We start from the raw sequence: 23,311 nt of genomic DNA, 5'->3' as shown, positions 1-23,311 counted from the left end.
ATGTGCTGTTGGATTCTGTTTGCTAGTATTTTGTTGAGGATTTTTGCATCTATGTTCATCAGTGATATTGGCCTGTAGTTTTCTTTCTTTGTGACATCCTTGTCTGGTTTTGGTATCAAGGTGATGGTGGCCTCGTAGAAGGAATTTGGGAGTGTTCCTTCCTCTGCTATATTTTGGAAGAGTTTGAGAAGGATAGGTGTTAGCTCTTCTCTAAACGTTTGATAGAATTTGCCTGTGAAGCCATCTGGTCCTGGGCTTTTGTTTGTTGGAAGATTTTTAATCACAGTTTCAATTTCAGTGCTTGTGATTGGTCTGTTCATATTTTCTATTTCTTCCTGATTCAGTCTTGGCAGGTTGTGCATTTCTAAGAATTTGTCCATTTCTTCCAGATTGTCCATTTTATTGGCATAGAGTTGCTTGTAGTAATCTCTCATGATTTTTTTTATTTCTGCAGTGTCAGTTGTTACTTCTCCTTTTTCATTTCTAATTCTATTGATTTGAGTCTTCTCCCTTTTTGTCTTGATGAGTCTGGCTAGTGGTTTATCTATTTTGTTTATCTTCTCAAAGAACCAGCTTTTAGTTTTATTGATCTTTGCTATTGTTTCCTTCATTTCTTTTTCATTTATTTCTGATCTGATTTTTATGATTTCTTTCCTTCTGCTAGCTTTGGGGTTTTTTTGTTCTTCTTTCTCTAATTGCTTGAGGTGCAAGGTTAGGCTGTTTATTCGAGATGTTTCCTGCTTCTTAAGGTGGGCTTGTATTGCTATAAACTTCCCCCTTAGAACTGCTTTTGCTGCATCCCATAGGTTTTGGGTCGTTGTGTCTCCATTGTCATTTGTTTCTAGGTATTTTTTTATTTCCTCTTTGATTTCTTCAGTGATCACTTCATTATTAAGTAGTGTATTGTTTAGCCTCCATGTGTTTGTATTTTTTACAGATCTTTTCCTGTAATTGATATCTAGTCTCATAGCGTTGTGGTCGGAAAAGATACTTGATACAATTTCAATTTTCTTAAATTTACCAAGGCTTGATTTGTGACCCAAGATATGATCTATCCTGGAGAATGTTCCATGAGCACTTGAGAAAAATGTGTATTCTGTTGTTTTTGGATGGAGTGTCCTATAAATATCAATTAAGTCCATCTTGTTTAATGTATCATTTAAAGCTTGTGTTTCCTTATTTATTTTCATTTTGGATGATCTGTCCATGGGTGAAAGTGGGGTGTTAAAGTCCCCTACTATGAATGTGTTACTGTCGATTTCCCCTTTTATGGCTGTTAGTATTTGCCTTATGTATTGAGGTGCTCCTATGTTGGGTGCATAAATATTTACAATTGTTATATCTTCTTCTTGGATCGATCCCTTGATCATTATGTAGTGTCCTTCTTCGTCTCTTTTAATAGTCCTTATTTTAAAGTCTATTTTGTCTGATATGAGAATTGCTACTCCAGCTTTCTTTTGGTTTCCATTTGCATGGAATATCTTTTTCCATCCCCTTACTTTCAGTCTGTATGTGTCTCTAGGTTTGAAGTGGGTCTCTTGTAGACAGCATATATAAGGGTCTTGTTTTTGTATCCATTCAGCCAATCTGTGTCTTTTGGTGGGAGCATTTAGTCCATTTATATTTAAGGTAATTATCGATATGTATGTTCCTATTCCCATTTTCTAAATTGTTTTGGGTTCGTTATTATAGGTCTTTTCCTTCTCTTATGTTTCTTGTCTAGAGAAGTTCCTTTAGCATTTGTTGTAAAGCTGGTTTGGTGGTGCTGAACTCTCTCAGCTTTTGCTTGTCTGTAAAGGTTTTAATTTCTCCATCAAATCTGAATGAGATCTTTGCTGGGTAGAGTAGTCTTGGTTGCAGGTTTTTCTCCTTCATCACTTTCAGTATGTCCTGCCACTCCCTTCTGGCTTGTAGGGTTTCTGCTGAGAGATCAGCTGTTAACCTTATGGGGATTCCCTTGTGTGTTATTTGTTGTTTTTCCCTTGCTGCTTTTAATATGCTTTCTTTGTATTTAATTTTTGACAGTTTGATTAATATGTGTCTTGGCGTATTTCTCCTTGTATTTATCCTGTATGGGACTCTCTGTGCTTCCTGGACTTGATTAACTATTTCCTTTCCCATATTAGGGAAGTTTTCAAGTATAATCTCTTCAAATATTTTCTCAGTCCCTTTCTTTTTCTCTTCTTCTTCTGGAACCCCTATAATTCGAATGTTGGTGTGTTTAATGTTGTCCCAGAGGTCTCTGAGACTGTCCTCAGTTCTTTTCATTCTTTTTTCTTTATTCTGCTCTGCAGTAGTTATTTCCACTATTTTATCTTCCAGGTCACGTATCCGTTCTTCTGCCTCAGTTATTCTGCTATTGATCCCATCTAGAGTACTTTTAATTTCATTTATTGCATTGTTCATCGTTGCTTGTTTCATCTTTATTTCTTCTAGGTCCTTGTTAACTGATTCTTGAATTTTGTCCATTCTATTTCCAAGATTTCGGATCATCCTTACTATCATTATTCTGAATTCTTTTTCAGGTAGACTGCCTATTTCCTCTTCATTTGTTAGGTCTGGTGCATTTTTATCTTGCTCCTTCATCTGCTGTGTGTTTTTCTGTCTTCTCATTTTGCTTATCTTACTGTGTTTGGGGTCTCCTTTTTGCAGGCTGCAGGTTCGTAGTTCCCGTTGTTTTTGATGTCTGTCTCCAGTGGCTAAGGTTGTTTCAGTGGGTTGCGTAGGCTTCCTGGTGGAGGGGACTAGTGCCTGTGTTGTGGTGGATGAGGCTGGATCTTGTCTCTCTAGTGGGCAGGTTCACGTCTGGTGGTGTGTTTTGGGGTGTCTGTGGACTTATTATGATTTTAGGCAGCCTCTCTGCTAATGGGTGGGGTTGTGTTCCTGTTTTGCTAGTTGTTTGGCATAGGTTGTCCAGCACTGTGGCTTGCTGGTCGTTGAGTGAAGCTGGGTGCTGGTGTTAAGATGGAGGTCTCTGGGAGATTTCCGCCGTTTAATATTATGTGGAGCTGGGAGGTCTCTTGTTGTCCAGTGTCCTTAAGTTGGCTCCCCTACCTCAGAGGCAGAGCCCTGACTCCTGGCTGGAGCACCAAGAGCCTTTCATCCACACGGCTCAGAATAAAAGGGAGAAAAAGTAGAGAGAATTAGTAGAAGTATGAGGAAAGAAAGAAGGAAAGGAGGAAAGGAAAGAAGGAAAGAAAGGAGGGAGGGAGGAAGGAAGGAAGGAAGGAGGGAGGGAAAGAAGGAAAAAAGACAGAAAGAAAGAAGATACAGTAAAAATAAAATAAAGTATAATATAGTTATTGAATTAAAAAATATTTAGAAAAAAAAAAGGGACGGATAGAACCTTAGGACAAATGTTGGAAGCAAAGCTATACAGAGAAAATCTTACACAGAAGCATACACATACACCTTCACAAAAAGAGGTAAAGGGGGAAAAATCATAAATCTTGCTCTCAGAGACCACTTCCTCAATTTGGGGTGATTCGTTGTCTAAAGGAGGGAAGGAAGGAAGGAAAGAAAGAAAGAACGAAGGTAAAGTATAATAAAGTTATTACAATTAAAATTAATTATTAAGAAAAAAAATTAAAAAAAAAAACAACCATGGACAGATAGAGCCCTAGGACAAATGGTGGAAGCAAGACTATACAGACAAGATATCACACAGAAGCATACACGTACACATTCACAAAAAGAGGAAAAGGGAAAAAAATCATAGATCTCGCTCCTAAAGTCCACCTCTTCAATTTGGGATCATTCCTTGTCTATTCAGGTATTCCACAGATGCAGGGTATATCAAGTTGATTGTGGAGCTTTAATCCGCTGCTTCTGAGGCTGCTGGGAGAGATTTCCCTTTCTCTTCTTTGTTCTCACAGCTCACAGGAGCTCAGCTTTGGATTTGGCCCTGCCTCTGCGTGTAGGTCGCTGGAGGGCCTCTGGTTTTTGCTCAGACAGGACGGGGTTAAAGGAGCCGCTGATTCGGGGGCTCCGGCTCACTCAGGCCGGGGGTGGGGGGGGAGGGGCACTGCGTGCGGGGCGGGCCTGCGGCGTGACGTTGCGGCAGAGGCCGGCGTGACGTTGCTCCAGCCTGAGGCCCGCCGTCCGTTCTCCCCGGGGAAGTTGTCCCTGGATCCCGGGAACCTGGCAGTGGCGGGCTTCACAGGCTCCGCGGAAGAGTGGTGTGGTGAGTGACCTGTGCTCGCACACAGGCCCCTTGGTGGCGGCAGCAGCAGCCTTAGCATCTCCCGCCCGTCTCTGGGGTCCGCGCTTTTAGTCGCGGCTCGCGCCCGTCTCTGGGGTTCGCGCTTTTAGCCGCGGCTCGCGCCCGTCTCTGGGGTTCGCGCTTTTAGCCGCGGCTCGCGCCCGTCTCTGGAGTTCCTTTAAGCAGCGCTCTTAAACCCCTCTCCTCGCGCACCAGGAAACAAAGAGGGAAGAAAAAGTCTCTTGCGTCTTTGGCAGGTGCAGACTTTTCCTGGACTCCCTTCCGGCTAGTCGTGGTGCACTAACCCCTTCAGGCTATGTTCAAGCCGCCAACCCCAGTCCTCTCCCTGCGCTCCCTCCGAAACCGAAACCCGAGCCTCAGCTCGCAGCCCCGCCCGCCCCGGCTGGTGAGCAGACAAGCCTTTCGGGCTGGTGAGTGCCGGTCGGCACCGATCCTCTGTGCGGGAATCTCCCCGCTTTGCCCTCCGCACCCGTCGCTGTGCACTCCTCCGCGGTTTCGAAGCTCCCCCCTCCGCCTCCCGCAGTTTCCGCCCGCGAAGGGGCTTCTAGTGTGTGGAAACCGTTCCTCCTTCACAGCTCCCTCCCACTGGTGCAGGTGCTGTCCTTATTCTTTTGTCTCTGTTTTTTCTTTTTTTCTTTTGCCCTACCCAGGTACGTGGGGAGTTTCTTGCCTTTTGGGAGGCCTGAGGTCTTCTGCCAGCCTTCAGTAGGTGTTGTGTAGGAGTTGTTCCACGTGTAGATGTATTTCTGGTGTATCTGTGGGGAGGAAGGCGATCTCCGCTTCTTACTCTTCCGCCATCTTCCCACGTACTTTCATTTCCTTACAAAGAGCATACTTCTTTAAAAGGAACAAAATATTTTTAATATAAAAGAATGATAAAGTCATAATAGATAACTATATTCAGAATTCCACTTCTCTTTCCCCAAGAAATACATGGACTGAATTTCAGAAATAACTTGGGAGTTGAGAGACAAAAACGTTTTGAGGAACCAGCTGCCATTGGTGTGGAGTACATTGAGAAAGACAAAAATGGGTGAGGAAGAAAGAGTGGACATTTAAGAATGCTTGCTATGCATTAAGTATAAACCTCCCCATTTCTTGTGTATTTTCTTGAGATACAGAGTAAATATTTGAAATTCTTTCAGTTACGTATACAATATAAATACTGATATAAAGTCTCCCAATTTTTTGAGTTTACATTTTTCAGAGACCGGGCCATGGGGTATGTGTTTGCTGTGGTGAGAGGGTATGGTGAACCCAAATATATCTGAGTTACACTAAGGATACCATTAAAGCACTGCTTTGAATATTTTTTTTTAATGGGGAATAAATTTGCATGGGTCCAAGCTATCCTATTTTTTCTTCTCTGTAATATAGCACATGTTGGTGATACTTCTAGCCAGGGAAAAGAGAAACTTCTCAAGTTTGTAAAACAATAAAAGCTTACTTGCCCACAAAATAATTTAGTTTACTACCTTGATCTTTTTTGTCTGTAATTAAAGTCATTGAACCAACTGTGGGTATCTGCTGTACATCTGCATTTCAGGGTTAGGGTGAAGAATGCTAGAAAAGGAGTGGACTTGGAGCCAGGTAAAGACTGGCTTCTGGGTAAGGATCATGGACCAAAATCAGAGCTGTTTCTCATCCACCAGTTCTGATCATTATTTCTCAGTTTTGTAGAGAATTCACTGAGACTTCAGTGTAAAGAGAGCAGAGAGAAGTGTTCCCAGCATTTCTTTAGCATCATGGAGACTGGATGGCCTTTTTTTATACAGATAGGGGTGGTGAATTGGAAATATTACATCCAGTCCAGTAGTACTTGGGTAAAAAGAAGAAAAGCCTTTTTTTTTTTTTTTTTTTGCGGTACGCGGGCTCTCACTGTTGCGGCCTCTCCCGTTGCGGAGCACAGGCTCCGGACGCGCAGGCTCAGTGGCCATGGCTCACGGGCCCAGCCACTCCGTGGCATGTGGGATCTTCCCGGACCGGGGCTCGAACCCGCCTCCCCTGCATCGGCAGGCGGACTCTCAACCACTGCGCCACCAGGGAAGCCCCGAAAAGCTGTTTTAGTTTAGGTCCAGAGCAGGTACCAACACAGGATGAGGAAGCAAGAGATTTATTGGTGAAAAAGGTGAAGAAGGCAGAGGAGCTCAGAAAAGCCATCAGTCTGTAACTTGGACTCTCCGTAGTGAAGGAGAAACAAGACCCATAGTTTCGATAGGAAGAGTCTCAGACCGTAGTTCAATGCTAAGAAAGGTTTGGCCAGACAGTGGGGTGTCTTTGAGCAGAGGTCACCTGTCAGACGGGGTCTGCATCTCTCAGGAGTGGACTTAGCTTTGGTATCTCTGCTGTGCTCAGCCACTGGCTGGGAGCACCAGTGAGCAACAAGGATGTGAATTCAGAGGACAGCGTCTGGGGTCGTCTGTCCATTAAGCTCTGCAGCAAGGGATCTGAGTGGCACATCTTTATGGCCTCAAAAGAGCTAATGTAAATAGTAAGCAAGGGGGAAGAAAGACACTCCTGCCCTAATTAATATCTTCATCTTGGTTCAGAATACGAATGGTACCCTGACTTCATATTCCTCTTAGCTAAGCAACTCTCTTTAGAAAAACCTGGGTAATAAGGTTGATCTATATAAACATTTGCTAAGTAAACAATGAAAACAGTTGATTTCTACCACTGCATGTGTACACAGTCATCTTCTTCCCTTTTTTTCTTAAAATTCTCCTCTAGCTGCTCAACTCTGTCCCTGAATTCTTGGCATGAGTGAGGGTTTCATTTTACATGTCAAATTTAATGCATATACACACACACAGGTGCACAACTTGAAGACTATTCCTGTTTCTCTGTGTCATTAGGAGATGTGACAATAAAGTGTCCATTCACCTAGGAGCAGAGCACAGCACACAGGATTCCACCTCTTCTGTTTCACATGTTCTTTCATTATTTAAGTGTAGATCTGAGTCACAGCTCTTATCAGTGTTCTGAAGCCTAGTGTCTTTTGAATTCTGGAAATTGTACTCTGTTCCCCTTTTGATAGGAATGGAGTAGGATGGTCTTAAAATGTTTGAGAAAAATCAGGGAGAAGAGAGTTGGCTTTATATTTCGGGGAAGTTATTTAAGTTTCTTGAGTTACTTGGCTGTTTTTCCATCTACATATGCCAAAGGAGATGTCTCAAAACCCACATATGTTCTCTTCCCTATACTTATGAAGGCGACTTATTTCCTCATCTGAAAAGATAAGAGCTTGGTGAAGATGGTCTTTAAGTTCTTCTTAGCACCTTCATTTCAGCAACCATGTTTCTGACAAGTGATGGAAATGCCACAGCTTAGCTATAGATCAAGCCCATATTACACACAGTACATACCCTCTGATGGAATTCCTGGTGTTACGTTTTCTTTACTTTTTCTTTACCCACTAGTACTGTGAGGGTAAACTTCTCTACATTGTTCCTTTGTTTTACTTATTTTTTTGTAAAGGAATCCTTGTCTCGTCAAGGTGTAGATATCCATCTACCTTAAAAATAAAGTAGATTATTTTTTAAGCATAACTTTTTTCCCCCCTCCTGTAAAGGTTTGCTAGGGTAATAGAATTTCTTTTCACTGACATTCTGGGACAGATCTTTAAATTCAACTACATCTGGTCACCTTGTCTCAAACCATATTATAGCTCTTTCTCTAAATCAGACCTGAACTAAGTAGGAACATCTGTACCAAGAATTATGAGGCCCAGCTGAACATTTTGGACCAGCATGTCCCATCTCACTTCTTTCTGCTTTAACCTTTTAGCAATTATCTTTACAATCCTTAGAAATAATAATTAAAGTTGGTAGAAGAACAAACAGAATACTAAAATGGATTTCAGCTCCAAACACCAGGTATATATAAATGTCAGTGGCTTAAATATGGTTATAAGAATGTTTTTATGAACTCCCCCCACACCGGTCTTCTTGAGATCATGTTTAGCCTTTGCTTCAGGGAGTATAACACTGCTAATCACCTTGCATAGTTGGCAGCCATTAACTGGGACACCTGAAGGTACTTTAAGACTTGATTTTCCCAGACAAACCGGCTGTAGAAGTAGGTATGAATATAGGTCTAGGGGCATTGTGAAGTCTCTGTCTACAAAGACTTAGTCACTCCCCAACACAACCACTGAAAATACTTTCAAAGTTAAGCAGATGGTTTTCTAAGTGGACCCTTTCAACAATGAAAGTGGATTCTTCAGTGACACTGCCTCCCCGCTCTCTGTACAAATCTGTGAATGTGTGCAGACAGAATTGCTGATTCTCAAGCATTATAAGCTGGTTGAGCCTCGTCTGGTGGGTGACTATGAGTTTGGAGACATTTATAAATATTTTGGTGCATATTCTCATATACCTCTGAAATACTTCTCCTTCTGTATTTTAATGAGGAAATGTCTTTAGTGAGATTATATGCTGATAATGTTTTCCTGTCTTTTACAATTGAATTACTCTTCACTTATTTCCCCATCTTACTATATTTGAATATTCCAGTCAGGAATGAGGTTATTGGGATTAATGGAAAGGGACCACTGAGAGTAGATTGGATTTTTTCCCATAGCCTTTGAGTCCATTAGAATAGCCAGAGACAGGTTGTCAAGTGATTGATTTCCTTCCAGAAATCAGGGACCCTTGTTCCTTGCCAAATAGAATTTACTTATATCAGGCAAACTCAGTTTGTTACCAAATGTCAGGATCTTTAATCAAGTTGAAAAGATCTCTACTTTTATTTCAGATCTACTTCTTAGTTGATTTAATCCCGAAATTTCATCTGGGGCTATTTGCATTTTTGGCCTAAGCTAAATGTATCAATATTTTAAGGGCTAGTGATAGGATATTCATCCTTTGGCTCAGTTTCCTTCAAACCAGAAGTTACTTATCCTTTCACATTGGGAACAGATTTTCTCTTTCTTCCCTTGGCCGCTGAGTAGCTTTGATTTTGGGGATCAGATGGTAATGATATTGGGTGGCAGGGCTACATTGGGGACCTTTGATTGAGTCCATGTAAGGTCTCATTATTTCTCCCTGCTACTTAGCAGCAACTCTCAGAACTGGAGCTGGAGATTTTTTTGGCTCCAAGAAAACTTTCTATTCAGTATTCAGTAAACACTGAGTGACCCCCTTGTGCCAAGAACTCATGACCCTGACCCAATCATTTCACTACCCACTGGTATTTAAATATAGGTGCGTATTCAGATAACACAGTGGCCAGTTACTTAAGTTGTTTAAATTATTATTCTAATCTGATCAGAATTTACAGCTTCACTATCTTAATTCTTAGTAAAGTATGAACCAGAACATGGGCGTAAATATACTTTGCAAAATCCTTTTGGTAGGAAAAAAAAATTTAACAGTGTGGTTTTCAGTGCTGTACTTTATAAGTAATACTGTAACCTAAATCCTACCCATGGGACAAAAGCTTGGCTACATTTACGTTTTCACAGAAAAACTAAATGAAGAAAGAAGAACAAGAAAATGATAATGTGAGGGCATGTTTGTATGTTTAAACTTCTGTTATTTCTACATCCCTTTCTCTCAGCCTGGAAGGAAATGGCTGCCTCTCCTGGAGTTATAAGAACATTATAGCCGCTTAAAAGCTCTGGTCTTAATCCACTCCCATCATCAACATTACAGTTTCTATAGAGATGATGACTCTTCCTTAATGATGTAGAAGTCCAAAATGTGAACCAGTTGCTCTGAATTGTAACTTTCCAAGTTCTAGTCACAACTCACAGAGCAAACTTTTAAGAAGTAGGAAATTCTAAGGCGGGGGTGGGGTTATCTTTTCTTACAACAAAATGTGCACGAGTGAACAGGCAAGTCAGAATACTAACCGGTATTCCCTGGACCCACTGAAAGGCAGGTCAAGCCAAGGAGGACGTCTGATGCCAGGTTGTGATGGGTGCAAGCTTGAAGTAGAAGACGAAAGTTATCATAGACATAGTTTCTGACTGTGTCCAAAAGCCAAATGCAAGAACTTTTCTTATTATTCAGTGACTTTTGTTTTAAGCTACCTTTATCTTCTTTTTCCGTCTAATGGGGTAGAGAAGACAGAGTTATTTGAAAACTCCCTTGTTTCCTGTATTTACCTGTGTCCCTCCCTAAAAGCTCTGTAAGGTATATAGAGACAACATATACCACAATAATAAATTGCTTCCATGCTTTCCTGGATCTAATGAGATTCTCTTTTGGGAGCTGGTATTTCTACATTCCTGGATTCTCCAAGGAGTACTTTGGTGTGCCAATGGGCAGAAAGAGAGTCACTGTTTGAAGCAGGAAATCAGACTGCAATTGGAGAAGCAGTCTTCATCATATGGTACAAATTCTAGCACATGGCAATCTTCATGCTTCCTGAGGAGCAGTCCTTACGAGTTTAGAAATCCTATAGAAACAGATAGGTATCTTAGTAATGATTATTTGTTTCTTGCCCTATTCCTCTGGACGAATAACCAGGTTCGAATCTAGCAGAGATTTGAGTTTTTAAGAGACACTGTCTCTGGTCCTTAATCCTAACATAGCCCCTGGCCACGTACAAAATTCTTCAACTTCTCACATTTCTGTTTTCCCATCTGTGAAACTAACACTGTTGAACCATAAAATGCCATGGGGTGCCAGTTTTGATGCATTTTTATGATATGCTAACTACCTTATAACCACAAGGGGAGTTTTGACATATCAAATGTAAAGTAACCATATTTTCCAAACCCAGATCAGGAAACCTGGTCTGACCATCAGAAATAGAATTTTTAAAGTCTTAGTTCTCCTGGAAATTTTCAAATTTCATTCAACGTTCAGTTGAATTCAGGGGCTGGGATTGATAGATCAATGAGCCATGTTCTCTGTTCTCAAGGAACTAAATATTTGTAATAAGTTGGATGTAGTGCTGTCATCAGTGTATTTTCATAGAAAACCAATAAAAGGAAGTCTAAAAATGATGAAAATCTGTTAAAGTTTGAGTTCTCCTTGTTGATATTTTCTGTTGGCATAAATGGACCATTGGAGATGGAACCATGTTCCATGTTAAATACCAGTGCTCCCAGGGTTCTTAGCTCTCGTATCTTCTCATTCTCCGTACTTTCTCTTGGCACGCTCATCCATGCCAACCATCATCTTCTCCCCGCATGATGCCAACACTTCCATATCATCTCCAGACAAGTTTCTTTCCTAGGCACAGAACTCTGCTTTCTTTCCCCAAGGCACCTCATTCTCCGCTTCTCTGGAATCAGATTCCTAATCTAGCCCATATACTTGCTTCTCCTCCTCTGTTTTCTATTTTCTTGAAGGTGCTACTGTCCACTCTGCTCTTCTGCTCAAATCCAGACTGAAAATGTAGGCAGAACCTGAGACTTACCCCCTGCATTCAGTTGGCCAAATCTCATGATCATTTCCTTCCCCACCAGCTCCTTGGCTCTTCATAAATTCTCATCTGAATAACTGCAACGATCTGATACTGGTCACCTCATCTCTAGTCTTACCTCCTCAGGGCCACCTGCACGCACTTCCAAACTCATAAGTCCAAGCAAGACACTGGCTGCTTAAGTCTGTCAGTGACCATGATTCATGATCTGGCCCCTGCCCACTGTACACGTTCTGTTCCCATCACTTGCTCTCATGTACCTCATGCTCCTGTCATGCTAGATGACTTAAAACATACCAAACAGAATTAGATATCTCAAGCCTCCATGCCTTTTCCCAGACTGTTCCCGCTTCCTGGAACAAGAATCTTCCCTTCCCCACCCCCATTCCCCTTGTTCAGCTAGTAAATTCCCACTCTTCCTTTAACCTCACTTTAAAATCTTTCAGATTCCTTCCTGGGAGAGGTAACTGCCCTTGCTCTATATTCTCATGGCATCCTTTGCTCACCTAGATTTTTCATTTTATTAAGTAAGGTAGCTTAACTGCAGTAAGAAATAGTCTCTAAAATGGATAGTGGTTCAAACATGGAAAATCGTTAATTTCTTTTTCTTTGTTTTACACTTTCCATTTTTTATTGAATTATAGTTTATTTAAAATACTATATTAGTTTTGGGTGTACTACATGGCAATTCAGTACTTCCATAGACTATACTCCATTTAAAGTTACTATAAAATAATGGTTATATTTCTCCGAGCTGTACAAGACATCCTTATTGTTTGTTTATTTTACATGTAGTGGTTTGTATCTCTTAGTCTCCTATCCCTGTTTTTCCCCCTCCTCTTCCCTCTCGTGTTACAGTATTATGTAAGTGAACAGGTCATGAGGTGGGCTTCTTGCATGCAGTCATTCAGGGAACCAGCTAACGGAGCCTCTGTGACCTTTAACAATGGACTCCAAGGTTTTCCTGAGGCTCTCTCCATTCCAAACAGACTTGAGGCAAAGGAGCCTGGAGGAGGGAAAGGGGGAGATTTTTATGGGCCAGGCCTGGTGGTATCACCCATCACTTCCACCAGCTAAAACTCAGTCTCAACCACCTTATCTGCAAAGGAGGCTTGGAAATGTACTCTAGGTGTGTGCCAGAGATGATGAGAAGATGGTGGCTTTTGGGAACGTCATCTCTGCCACATCCATGTACTCATTCGAATGGCTATGCTCTGAAAGGAAGAAATATGTGCTATAGTCAAATATGTGCTATAGTCATGGAGCTCCTGACACATGATAATACTTGAGTAAGTGTGTGTACACATGAATGAATGAAAGAATCAGTAAGATAAAGGACTACTCTGGATTTAAATAATAATTCTAAAATCAGCTTTAAATAGAAGTATAAGATTTATATGTTTATATACCTTTATATATTTATGTATCTCCTTCATTGTAATAGTGTTTATAAAACACACAAAATATAATTATTATTGTCCATGGTTGATAGATACAGATATTCAAAACTAACTTAAAATTGACCAAATTAATTTGGGTAGTTTAATTTGTCTAATTAGTAATAGCAGTCATGGATAGAAATTAAATTAAAAACAGATATGCACATGATATCTATAGGGGTAAAGTGGTTGTAATTGCATTCATCTAACTTATATATTATTATCTGTTTCCAGGATTAAATTGAATTTTAGTTTAATGAAGACCTTCTGCCTCGGTACATAAATAAAATCAAATACATAAAAGTATTTGATAAGTTGAGCTTCTTGGTGAGAATTGTGTGACTTATAAAATGTCAGCATTCTTGGGAAAAATAAATAGGCAGAAACTTTCTAAAACAAATACACAGTTATGATTGAGAATTAAAATATAAATCGAATGCACAAGGTGTTTGCTGATTGCCCTTCATTTTTGTAGTGTTAGTAAGTATTCTGTCTTTTTATCTGACAGCTCACTGTCTCTTTTAGAGGATACTTGAGTCATTTTTGTCTATTTCTTTAATCAGTTTAACAAAAAGAAACGTGTTTTCCACAGGCACAAAAGTTCTCACAAAGAAAGTGCACTGAAGTTTATTAGTCTTCTCTTCTGATTGTAGCTTTTAAAAAGTATGGCATTGCATGACTAAAGATGGCCACCATTTTGAATAATAGAGTTAGATTAAAAATAGCCTATAATTTTTGGAGAAATAATTTGTAAAATATGAGTTCAGTAGTGATCAGCATACATTAGTCTTTTTGAAAACAAGAAAGTAAAAACACATCAATTCTAGGTTACTTTAAATTTGGGTCTTGATCTTTTCCAGAAGGAGAGTTGCACGAGTGCAGCTAGTCCATATCTAGAACTTGAAGAGCTGTGAGTGGTCCTGAATACCAAGTTCATGAATTTGGAATGTACCCAGCAGGAGGTGGGGAATCCTGCAAGCTTCTGAGCAGGGAAGTTACATAGACAAGATGGGTTGTGATGTATATTTAACTGTAGACTCAAGGAATGGTTGACCCTGATGAGAAAAGAACTAAGAGAAATTAATTTTAAATGTAACAGGCATTAGGTTAGCTGGAAGGATACATTTCCAAGAAATAATCTTGCAATTCTACCTCTACTTGTATCATACTGGTTAATTCTTACAAAGCAATGTGGGAGAGGAAATAAGATAACCTTTCATTGTACCCTGCCTCTTGATGATTCTATCAGATTTCTCTTACTGCCATAATGAATTACCACAGATTTGATGACTGAAGACAATACAGTATTACCTCACAATTTCTGTGGGTCAGAAGTCTGGCAAGGCATGGCTGGATTCTCTGCTCGTAGTCTCACTGGGCTAAAATCAAGGTGTTGGCCAAAGATGTATTTCTCTAGGGCAAGGGTCATCTTCCAAGCTCCTTCATGGTTGTAGAGCTCATTTTCTTCTCATGCTTCCCACATGGCCCCCTCCATCTTCAAGCCAGTAATGGCGGGTCAAGTCCTTATCACCCTTTGAATCTCCCTGACTTCCTCTTCTGCCCTCAGTCCAGACAAAACTCTGTTTTTAAGGCTTCCTATGATTACATTGGGCCTGTCTGGAAAATCCAGGATACTAACCCTTTTTTGAAGTTAACGAATAAACTTAATTATATCTGTGAAGTCCCTTTGCCATGTTAAGCAATATATTCACAGAGATGACAGTAGGGAGTGAAGGGCCCAAGATTCTGTCCCCCACAATGATACTGACTGTACTGTATAAAAACAGAGGCAGGAATAAAGACACAGACCTACTAGAGCACGGACTTGAGGATATGGGGAGGGGGAAGGGTAAGCTGTGACAAAGCGAGAGAGAGGCATGGACATATATACACTACCAAACGTAAGGTAGATAGCTAGTGGGAAGCAGCCGCATAGCACAGGGAGATCAGCTCGGTGCTTTGTGACCGCCTGGAGGGGTGGGATAGGGAGGGTGGGAGGGAGATGCCAGAGGGAGGAGATATGGGGATATATGTATACATATAGCTGATTCACTTTGTTATACAGCAGAAACTAACACACCATTGTAAAGCAATTATACTCCAATAAAGATGTAAAAAAAAACAAAAACAGAGGCCATTTATATATAAATTATAGAAAATTATACTATCCAAAAGACTACGGGTTTAAAATTAATTTATTATGAACTATTGCAGACATTCAGGAAAGATATGATGAAATTAACATGATGAACACCCATATATTCCTTACCAACATTACCAATACCATAAAAAGGTATAAAATTCAAAATGTATAAAAGTTGAAAAGTTAAACTAATATGAAGATAATATGGAGATAATATAATACCTCTTGTAGTATTCATTATAGATATTATAAATATGGTCAGAGAACTTCATGTGTGTTGGAAGCTTAGGTTTTTATTTGTCCCTTGAGCAGAATGTGCTTGTGATATAGTAATGGCTGTTATTTTTTAAATTTACATTGCTGTGCTTCATTTCTGCTGTACAGCACAGTGGCACAGTTGCACATATATTCTTTCCTATATTCTTTACCATTATGGTTTATCACAGGATATTGAATCCAGTTCCCTGTGCTATACAGTAGGACCTTGTTGTTTATCCGTCCTATATATAATAGTTGGCATCTGCTAATCCCAAACTCCCAGTCCTTCCCTCCGCGACCCCCACTCCCCCTTGGCCACCACGTGTCTATTCTCTATATCTGTGAGTCTGTTTCTGTTTTGTAGATATGTTCATTTGTGTCACATTTAGATTCTACATATAAGTGATAGCATATGATATTTGTCTTTCTCTGTCTGACTTACTTCCCTTCGTATGATAATCTCTAGTCCATCCATGCTGCTGCAAATGGCAATAATGGATGTTATTTATTGAATGCTTATTATATGCAAGCCACTGTACGAAGTACTTAAGATATATTATCTCCTATCTTCTCAGCGATCCAATAATACTGTTATCTTTCCTGTTTTATGGTGAGTAAACTGAGGCTCAGAGAGGGAGGTGGTAGGAGGCCTGGGTGAAGAGATTATTCTTTGCATTTCTAGGATTTACTTAACAATTTGTTCTTCACCAGAGGAGGTTTGAGTAGCTCAGTGGCAAAATGAGACAGTGAACAGAAAAGGGTTTTAGATTCAGACCTGTATTTGAGTGCTGATTTCAACACTTACTAATTCCTGAAACCCTTTCACCTCCAGTTCCTCATTTGTAAAGCGTGGCTAATAACAGACACCTCCTGGGGCTGGTGCAAGATAACACGTGTAAAGAACCTGGTACGTGATAAGCTCTAGATAAAAATTCTCCAGTGCCTCCCTCTAGAGTAGCTCAAGTGCATCTGGTTCTAAAGCCCCGGAATAACTCAGGAAGTCAGATGCGGGTGCAGGCCAGCTCCTCCTTATCTGGTAGATGTGTAACAGGATGACAGGATCCACCTAGAGGCTCAGATCCATAGGACCAGAGGCGGATCCCTGTGGGTCCAAGACCCCTATGTGATGCATACACATGGATATTCCAATGGAATAAGTCTAGGAGCCTGACTACGCTGGACGTGGCCTCGAAGACAACTTATAATCACTGAATTTTGACATTGTACACCAGTCAATTAAGATGTGCCAACTTAGCAGGAGACTTTCCTGGCATCCATCCAATGAGCCACATGCCAGAATGTTCTAGTGGCTCTCACATTAATATGTATTTCTGTGTGTCATTTTTGATTGCTCTAATCAGACTTGAAATGAATCCAAGAGGTTTCTACAACTCTGAGACATTAATTCCTCAGTGCCCCCTCCCTCCAGGCTCAGTCTGAAGGCTTAATTCGGCTCTCTTATCTCTCTAGGTATGTGGAGACCAAAGCCAAGGGGCTGTTTTCCTGCGGGAATTTACACTGATTCGAAGAGAGAGCCTTCATGAAGATTTCCTGTCTGACCTCTTGAATAGTCACAAAACTGAAGACCCGGTACAGTGCCTCTTCTGTTTATTCTTAGAAACACAGAAGTTCAGTTGCTAATTCTGCTTGTGGTGGTGGTTGGTTTTAGCAAATCTGAAGAGGTTTGGATGGTATTTTCTCATATCTATTAGCAGGGGAGGGAAGCAGAGTGATAGGGCAGTGGACAGACTGTATGGGGCAACTTTCTAACTTTTCCTGTGTCTGGCGACCTTCAGACATTCTACTTGAGTGGTAAAGTTTGTTTGGGGCAGCATGTGGAGAATTCACATTAAAATAACTGATGTTTTGCCTGCGAGTCTGAATGTGAAATGGTAATGATTTAAATGAGTGAAGAAAAAAGGGGATTTATATGTAAAGCCCAAATTGTTGTATGGGTCAGTGGAAATGCCACCATCTTCAAATCCTGGCTTCTTTGTGGATATTTTTACTTCAAAGTATTAGTCGTATTTATTTTATGAAAGTTTGTTTCTCTGGTTGTGGTTTTAGAAGAAAAATGAAAGTCTAGAAAATGAGCTCTCAAATGAAAACAAGTGAGTTGGAGATGTCAAGATATAGATCCCACTCTACTTGCAAATCAAGCTGTGATTTGTAATTTGTACTTGGTGTGAGAATTGGATGGATAATTTCTAAAAGTTCTAAATGTGGCTCTTTGTGGTGATGACCTTGTACTCAGAAGTACATTGAAATTAGAGGATGCTGTATGCACAAACCAGTGGATTCCTTGTCCAATCGTAAAATGGTAGGATCCCAGAAAATAATGGCTTAGAATACCTCCAAAGCAAATACACTTCCTCTACCCTGCCTTCTTACAGCCCTCTCTCAAGAAGGTGTTTTGGCATCTTTATCTCATAAACTTCTCTTCCAGACACTGAGTAAATTAGCTCTCTCAGTAGCCACTCACAGGCTACTTCTTACTGTTTTTGTCATTTCCACCTTCTCTATGATGGACATTCACATCCTTTTCAGAGCTTGTGCTCCAGCTGTTACCAGCCAGGGTTCTTGGCCTCCTTAATCAATAGAAATTGATCAGAGGTCAGATAAGAAATTTAGGCAAGGCTATACTGGGGCCCCTGCTGCAGCAGAGGAAAGTGAGAACAAGCAACAGGTTCCCTTGCTAGCTTGCTCGCTGAGGGTGAGGCGAGCTGGTTCCTTATATGGCATAGGGGGTAGGGGTGGGGGTGTGGCCAGGGGGTTGGGCCAGAGGCGTGGCTTAGGTGGTTTCCCCACCCCTTAGGTGGTGTTGAGTGCAGGGGGCGTGTGCAGTACCTTGCTTTTGTTCCCAACCCCCTGCTTTTGCTCGAGGCTCTTCAGAAGTGGCAGCTGAGATTTTTGGTCTCTTTGTAGCTCGTTGTCCAGAATTTGCCCCAACTGCACAAGTATGCAGTTATTTTCAGTCCCTTATAGTTTCTTTGTATTTTGTTGCTTGAGGAGGCTTTTGTCCAGGTGCAAGCACTGCAGCAAAGGGTCCCAGGTCGCAGTCTGTCTGACAGTGTCCGTGGGTAGGAGTGGTACTGAAGTTTCCCAAGGGTACTATAATTAATTTTCAAATGCTTCTTATAATATATATTATATATATATTTTTAATATATATTATGTATATATATAATATATATTTTTTAAGCTCTGAAAATGCAGAGACTGCCTTTTGAACTTTCATTGTTTGCTCAAGGCAGTTTTGGTGATCTACTGTGGGACACATGCATTGCCACTGAAGTTTTATTACTTCTTAAATGAACGGTATCTTGTAATTATATTTTAATTTTCTCCCATTTGATGTTATTCAGTATCTGAAGTAGGTTAGCTCATTTTGGATTTGGCTTATGCAAAGTCCTGGAAAGTGCTGCTATGAGATACTATATGCAAACTTCATGAGCAAGTCTAATTATTACGTAATTTATACCATAAAGGAAATTGAATAATATGAACTAATTATGAACATAATAGAATTATCAAAGTGGTGCCACTAAAAATAATTTTTGTCACTTGGCAAGCATTGAAGGGTGTTCCAAACATTATTATTACAAAGTATTACATTGATTTACATCATAATAAAAATTGCATGCTGGGCTTCCCTGGTAGTGCAGTGGTTAAGCATCCGCCTGCCAATGCAGGGGACATGGGTTCAAGCCCTGGTCTGGGGAGATCCCACATGTTGCGGAGCAACTAAGTTCATGCACCACAACTACTGAGCCTGGCTCTAGAGCCCGCGAGCCGCAACTACTGAGCCTGTGTGCTGCAACTACTGAAGCCCACACACCTAGAGCCCATGCTCCGCAACAAGAGAAGCCACCACAATGAGGAGTCTGTGCAACGAAGGGTAGCCCCTGCTCGCCGCAACTAGAGAAAGCCTGTGCGCAGCAACAAAGACCCAATGCAGCCAAAAATAATAAATAAATAAACTTATTTAGAAAGAAAACAAAAATCTTTCATGGCAGAATTTTCTCAAACCTACTGAGGTCGCAAGTAATTGAGTGGGTGGAAGCATTTAAGCCAAAAGAGAAATTACCGACCAACACAGAGAGTCAGACCTGGAGCTGTACAAGAAAATGTGAGGGAAAAGGAAAGAGCAAAGCTTCCTGAATACCAGAGGTAGTTCAGCCTTCTAATAAGTTTATGACATTCTAACAGTTTCTTTGGAGGGTGTGTCTCTCTATCTGAGAACTTCATTTGGCCCACAGGCTATAAAACTTTTAAAGTGTCACTTTATTTTCCAAATAGACATGAAAAGATGAATCACCATAATCTCTGTGTTTGTCTAAAGGAAAGAGTTCAAACGTGAGTTGTTACTTGTATTCATAGCCAGAAAAGTGAAATTCCTTTTGTGCCTCTTTTGTATGTTTCTGCTACATTGGGAGGAAGCAGAATGGTAGAGTCATGAACAAGAAAATTTCCTGGTGTGGGTCACAAAAACCACTTCTCAAAGGCAGGTGGAAAGGAAAAATGGCAGGTGAGAGAGGAAAAATGGTTGTGCAACATTATCTGTACACTTGTACCTGTTTTCACGTAGATCCTCCCTAGTAGCCCAATGACATTTATGCACATATTTTACCTCCCTTACCAGATTAGTAGCTCTGTCCCTTGAGGCCAGGATCCATGTAGATTCTCACCTCCTTAGCATCTTCCCCTGCTCTTGCATATGATAAATGCTTAGTTGTGTTAAGTGTCTGTTGATGGAAAAAGCCCACCATGACTATTCTCTATTGCCCTATGGTTAACATTTTTATATTGAAAACATTTACAGGATTCTATCACAGACTGCATGAAAAGAGTCTTATAAATGAAAATCCTAAATACAAAGTGATTATTCCTAAAATGGTATGAAAGACTTCAGTTTTTAATGAGGTGTTAAACTGTTTGGGATTATTTTACATATGGTCCTTTCAAGCCAGGGTATGTGAATTTGGGGATGTTTGCCTACTAGAAATTTATAGCTGTGGAAGTAACAAATTTATCCCCAATATGTCTAACATTTTGGACAGAGGTAGCATTAACTGTGGGAAACACCTTGTCATACTTCTGGGTAAAATTATTGCCTTCCTCTTTTTAGGTGTTTAATTTTTCTTTGCTTATGTTCTTTCTTTATCCTTTCAAATAACTTTTGAAAACCGGAACAGCCTTACTTACAACTTGTTTGTGGAACTGTTTCACCTAAAAGCTTAATTTTGGGGGGGTCATTTTTGAACTTTAAATGCCACTTCCTCAACTCCTCCTCAGCTAGGGTTTTCTGGCATGAATTGACTTTGACATTGCATTTGAAAAACTTTTTAGTTTTCAGCTTTTCTGCAGGGCAGAAATAGAGACACAGATTTAGAGAACAAAAGTATGGACCCCAAGGGGGGAAAACGGTGTGTGTGTGTGTGTGTGTGTGATGAATTGGGAGATTAGGATTGACGTATATACACTAATATGCATAAAATGGATAACCAATAAGAATCTGTTCTTTAAAAAAATAAATAAAATAAAACTCAAAAATTAAAAAAAAAAGAGAAGAATTTGTTTATGACCTCACAGTTGGGAAGATTCTCTTAAGATGTAAATAGCCCAACCTGTAAAGGAAAATATTGACGCTTTAAATTACATTAAAATTTAATATATCATTAAATATTTAATGTCTAAAAACTTCAAAAAGTAAAAAGATAAGATACAAGCTGGAAGACATTTTTTGCAATGTATATAACTGGCAAAAAATAATATCTATAATATATAAAGAACTCCTAGAAATTATGCTTAAAAAGACAAACAGTCCAGTGAGGGGGGGGGAAGTCATCAGAAAGAGACATGGATAGCTAATACTCATTAAAGATATGTTCAATCTTACTAATCTTCAGGGATTTACAATGTAAAATAACAAGGACATGGCATTTGATGCCCATCAGATTGGCAAAAAATTAAAAGAACTGACAAAGGCAGTGTCAGTGAGGAATGAGTAATTAGAAATACTCCTATTTTGCTGTTGGGGTGTAAATTGGTCTTACTACTTTAAAGAATAACTTTCCAATGTCTCTAAAGTTGAATATGAGCATGTGCTCCATCTCACCAATTTCCCTTTAGGAATCTACTCTGGAGAAACACTTACATATATGTTTAATGCAGTATTGAATGTTATAGCCTAAAGTTGATAGAAAATCTTAAATATCCATCTGAAGGTAAATGGATAAATAACTTGTGATTTATTCTTATAATAAAATGCTATCAAAGCAATTCAAATGGATAACTAGATTGACATGCATTAGTATAAATATCAAAAATATAATGTTGAGGGGGAAGATGATACCGCTGTGTAATATGATACCATTCATATCAATTTTAATATCACATAACTATTTATTAGATATTATTTAGAGAAAATGTTTATATATAAAAGCAGAGGTGGGAAAAATATGCTGCAACCTTGTAATGTTGGTTGCCCTCTGGACAGAGAGAAAAGAAGGGGAATTGGATTGGGACGGTGTGCATTGTTCACTTTAAGTTTATAATGTCTATAATATTTTATTTAAAAATATATGGTAAATGGTAATATATATTTAAATGGCTATTGGTTTACAGAACAGTTTACTTTATTATTCATTGCAGTTTTTATGGTTCGAGTGTTTTTAAATACATGCATAATAAAACTTTCAGGATAATATTTGGCAAGTAATCAGCACAAAAGAAATGCTGTTTTTATTAGCAGTGGTTGAACTGACAAATCTTTGAGGCATAAAATGACAAACCTCAGTGCCCAAGATTTAATATATACACTATTCACATTTTTGCCTCACAATATAATTAAGGAGTAGTCAAATGTAGGACAACAGACCATAAGATCATGGGACCTCCTATCAGTTCATGAACTGCAGCTCTGGTAAATAATGTCAAGATGATGAATCTCAGTATTTAAGGAGAGGGACTACTTTTTCACACTTGACCTTTGGAATTAACTGAAAAAACCATTATCACTTAAGAAAAAAATTTTTTTTTCTATATCCAGTTCTAATTTACGTACAGCTTATACAGTTCCTAGCTGCTGAGATGTCCTCCATTTGCTAGGATTTTGTCGTTAACTCCAAACAACAAATAGATAACAAGATTAATTATCTAAAAGGCACCGAAAGTAATAAAATGTGAAACACTAAAAATCCTAACTCCCATGCCAGCAGATTTTTAAGATCAAACAACCTCTCAAATAAAAAACATAATTCTCTTTAAAAATTTTAACATCAGTTAGAAATACATAAATAACACATGTGAATTTTAGGACTCTTTTTGAGCACATTTTCAGGTTTCGTACTGTAAGGCCCTTCTCCAAAAAACTTTGCCAGAATGGTGAAATTTCAATATTTAATAAACTATTCTAGGCATGAATTCAACTTTATTCCTCTAAGCTAGTATTCAAATTCCTGAGGTACTCTCCACTTATAGTTATCCTAAAGTAAACTAGCACACTTTGAAATAAATATCTCTAGTAAAAGTTATAAATGTGAGGAGCTGACTATTTGCTGCTCAACTTTGGAACTTTCCTAATAAGCTTAAACTAACTCTATGGGCTGTGATTTAAATTACACCTCAGAATATCACTTGGGGCACCAAAGAATAATTTATTGCTTCCTTAATATAAAGAGCTAATTTATCTCATGGAAAGACAAATCACTTTCGAAGGAGTTCCTTAGTTGTTTATAAGGTAGTGCTCAGACTATCAGCCCATGTGATGAGTTTAAATGCCTATCTTTAATATGCCATTTATGACTTAGTTTTGCATGGAGGTCCATCAGTAGTTGAAGGCAACTAGAGAGGAATGGTTAGTGACTCCTC

General features: G+C 39.5%; 1 protein-coding gene across 1 annotated transcript in view; it reads left to right on the top strand.

The window, feature by feature from the left end:
• The first annotated feature begins 16,933 nt into the window (after positions 1-16,933).
• Positions 16,934-23,311, top strand: part of ADAMTSL1 (ADAMTS like 1) — a 755,614-nt gene continuing 749,236 nt past the window's right edge. Inside the window, exon 1 of the mRNA XM_029201844.1 lies at positions 16,934-17,029. The gene's annotated coding sequence lies outside the window, so the exon portion shown is untranslated. The remainder of the gene's footprint in view (positions 17,030-23,311) is intronic.

The sequence above is a fragment of the Monodon monoceros genome, unplaced genomic scaffold (genome assembly GCF_005190385.1).
Source record: "Monodon monoceros isolate NGI ecotype Baffin Bay Population unplaced genomic scaffold, NGI_Narwhal_1 Super_Scaffold_5, whole genome shotgun sequence".
Taxonomy (NCBI): Eukaryota; Metazoa; Chordata; class Mammalia; order Artiodactyla; family Monodontidae; genus Monodon; species Monodon monoceros.
Note: the sequence above shows the minus strand (reverse complement) of the source record. Positions and strands in the feature narration are given on the sequence as shown.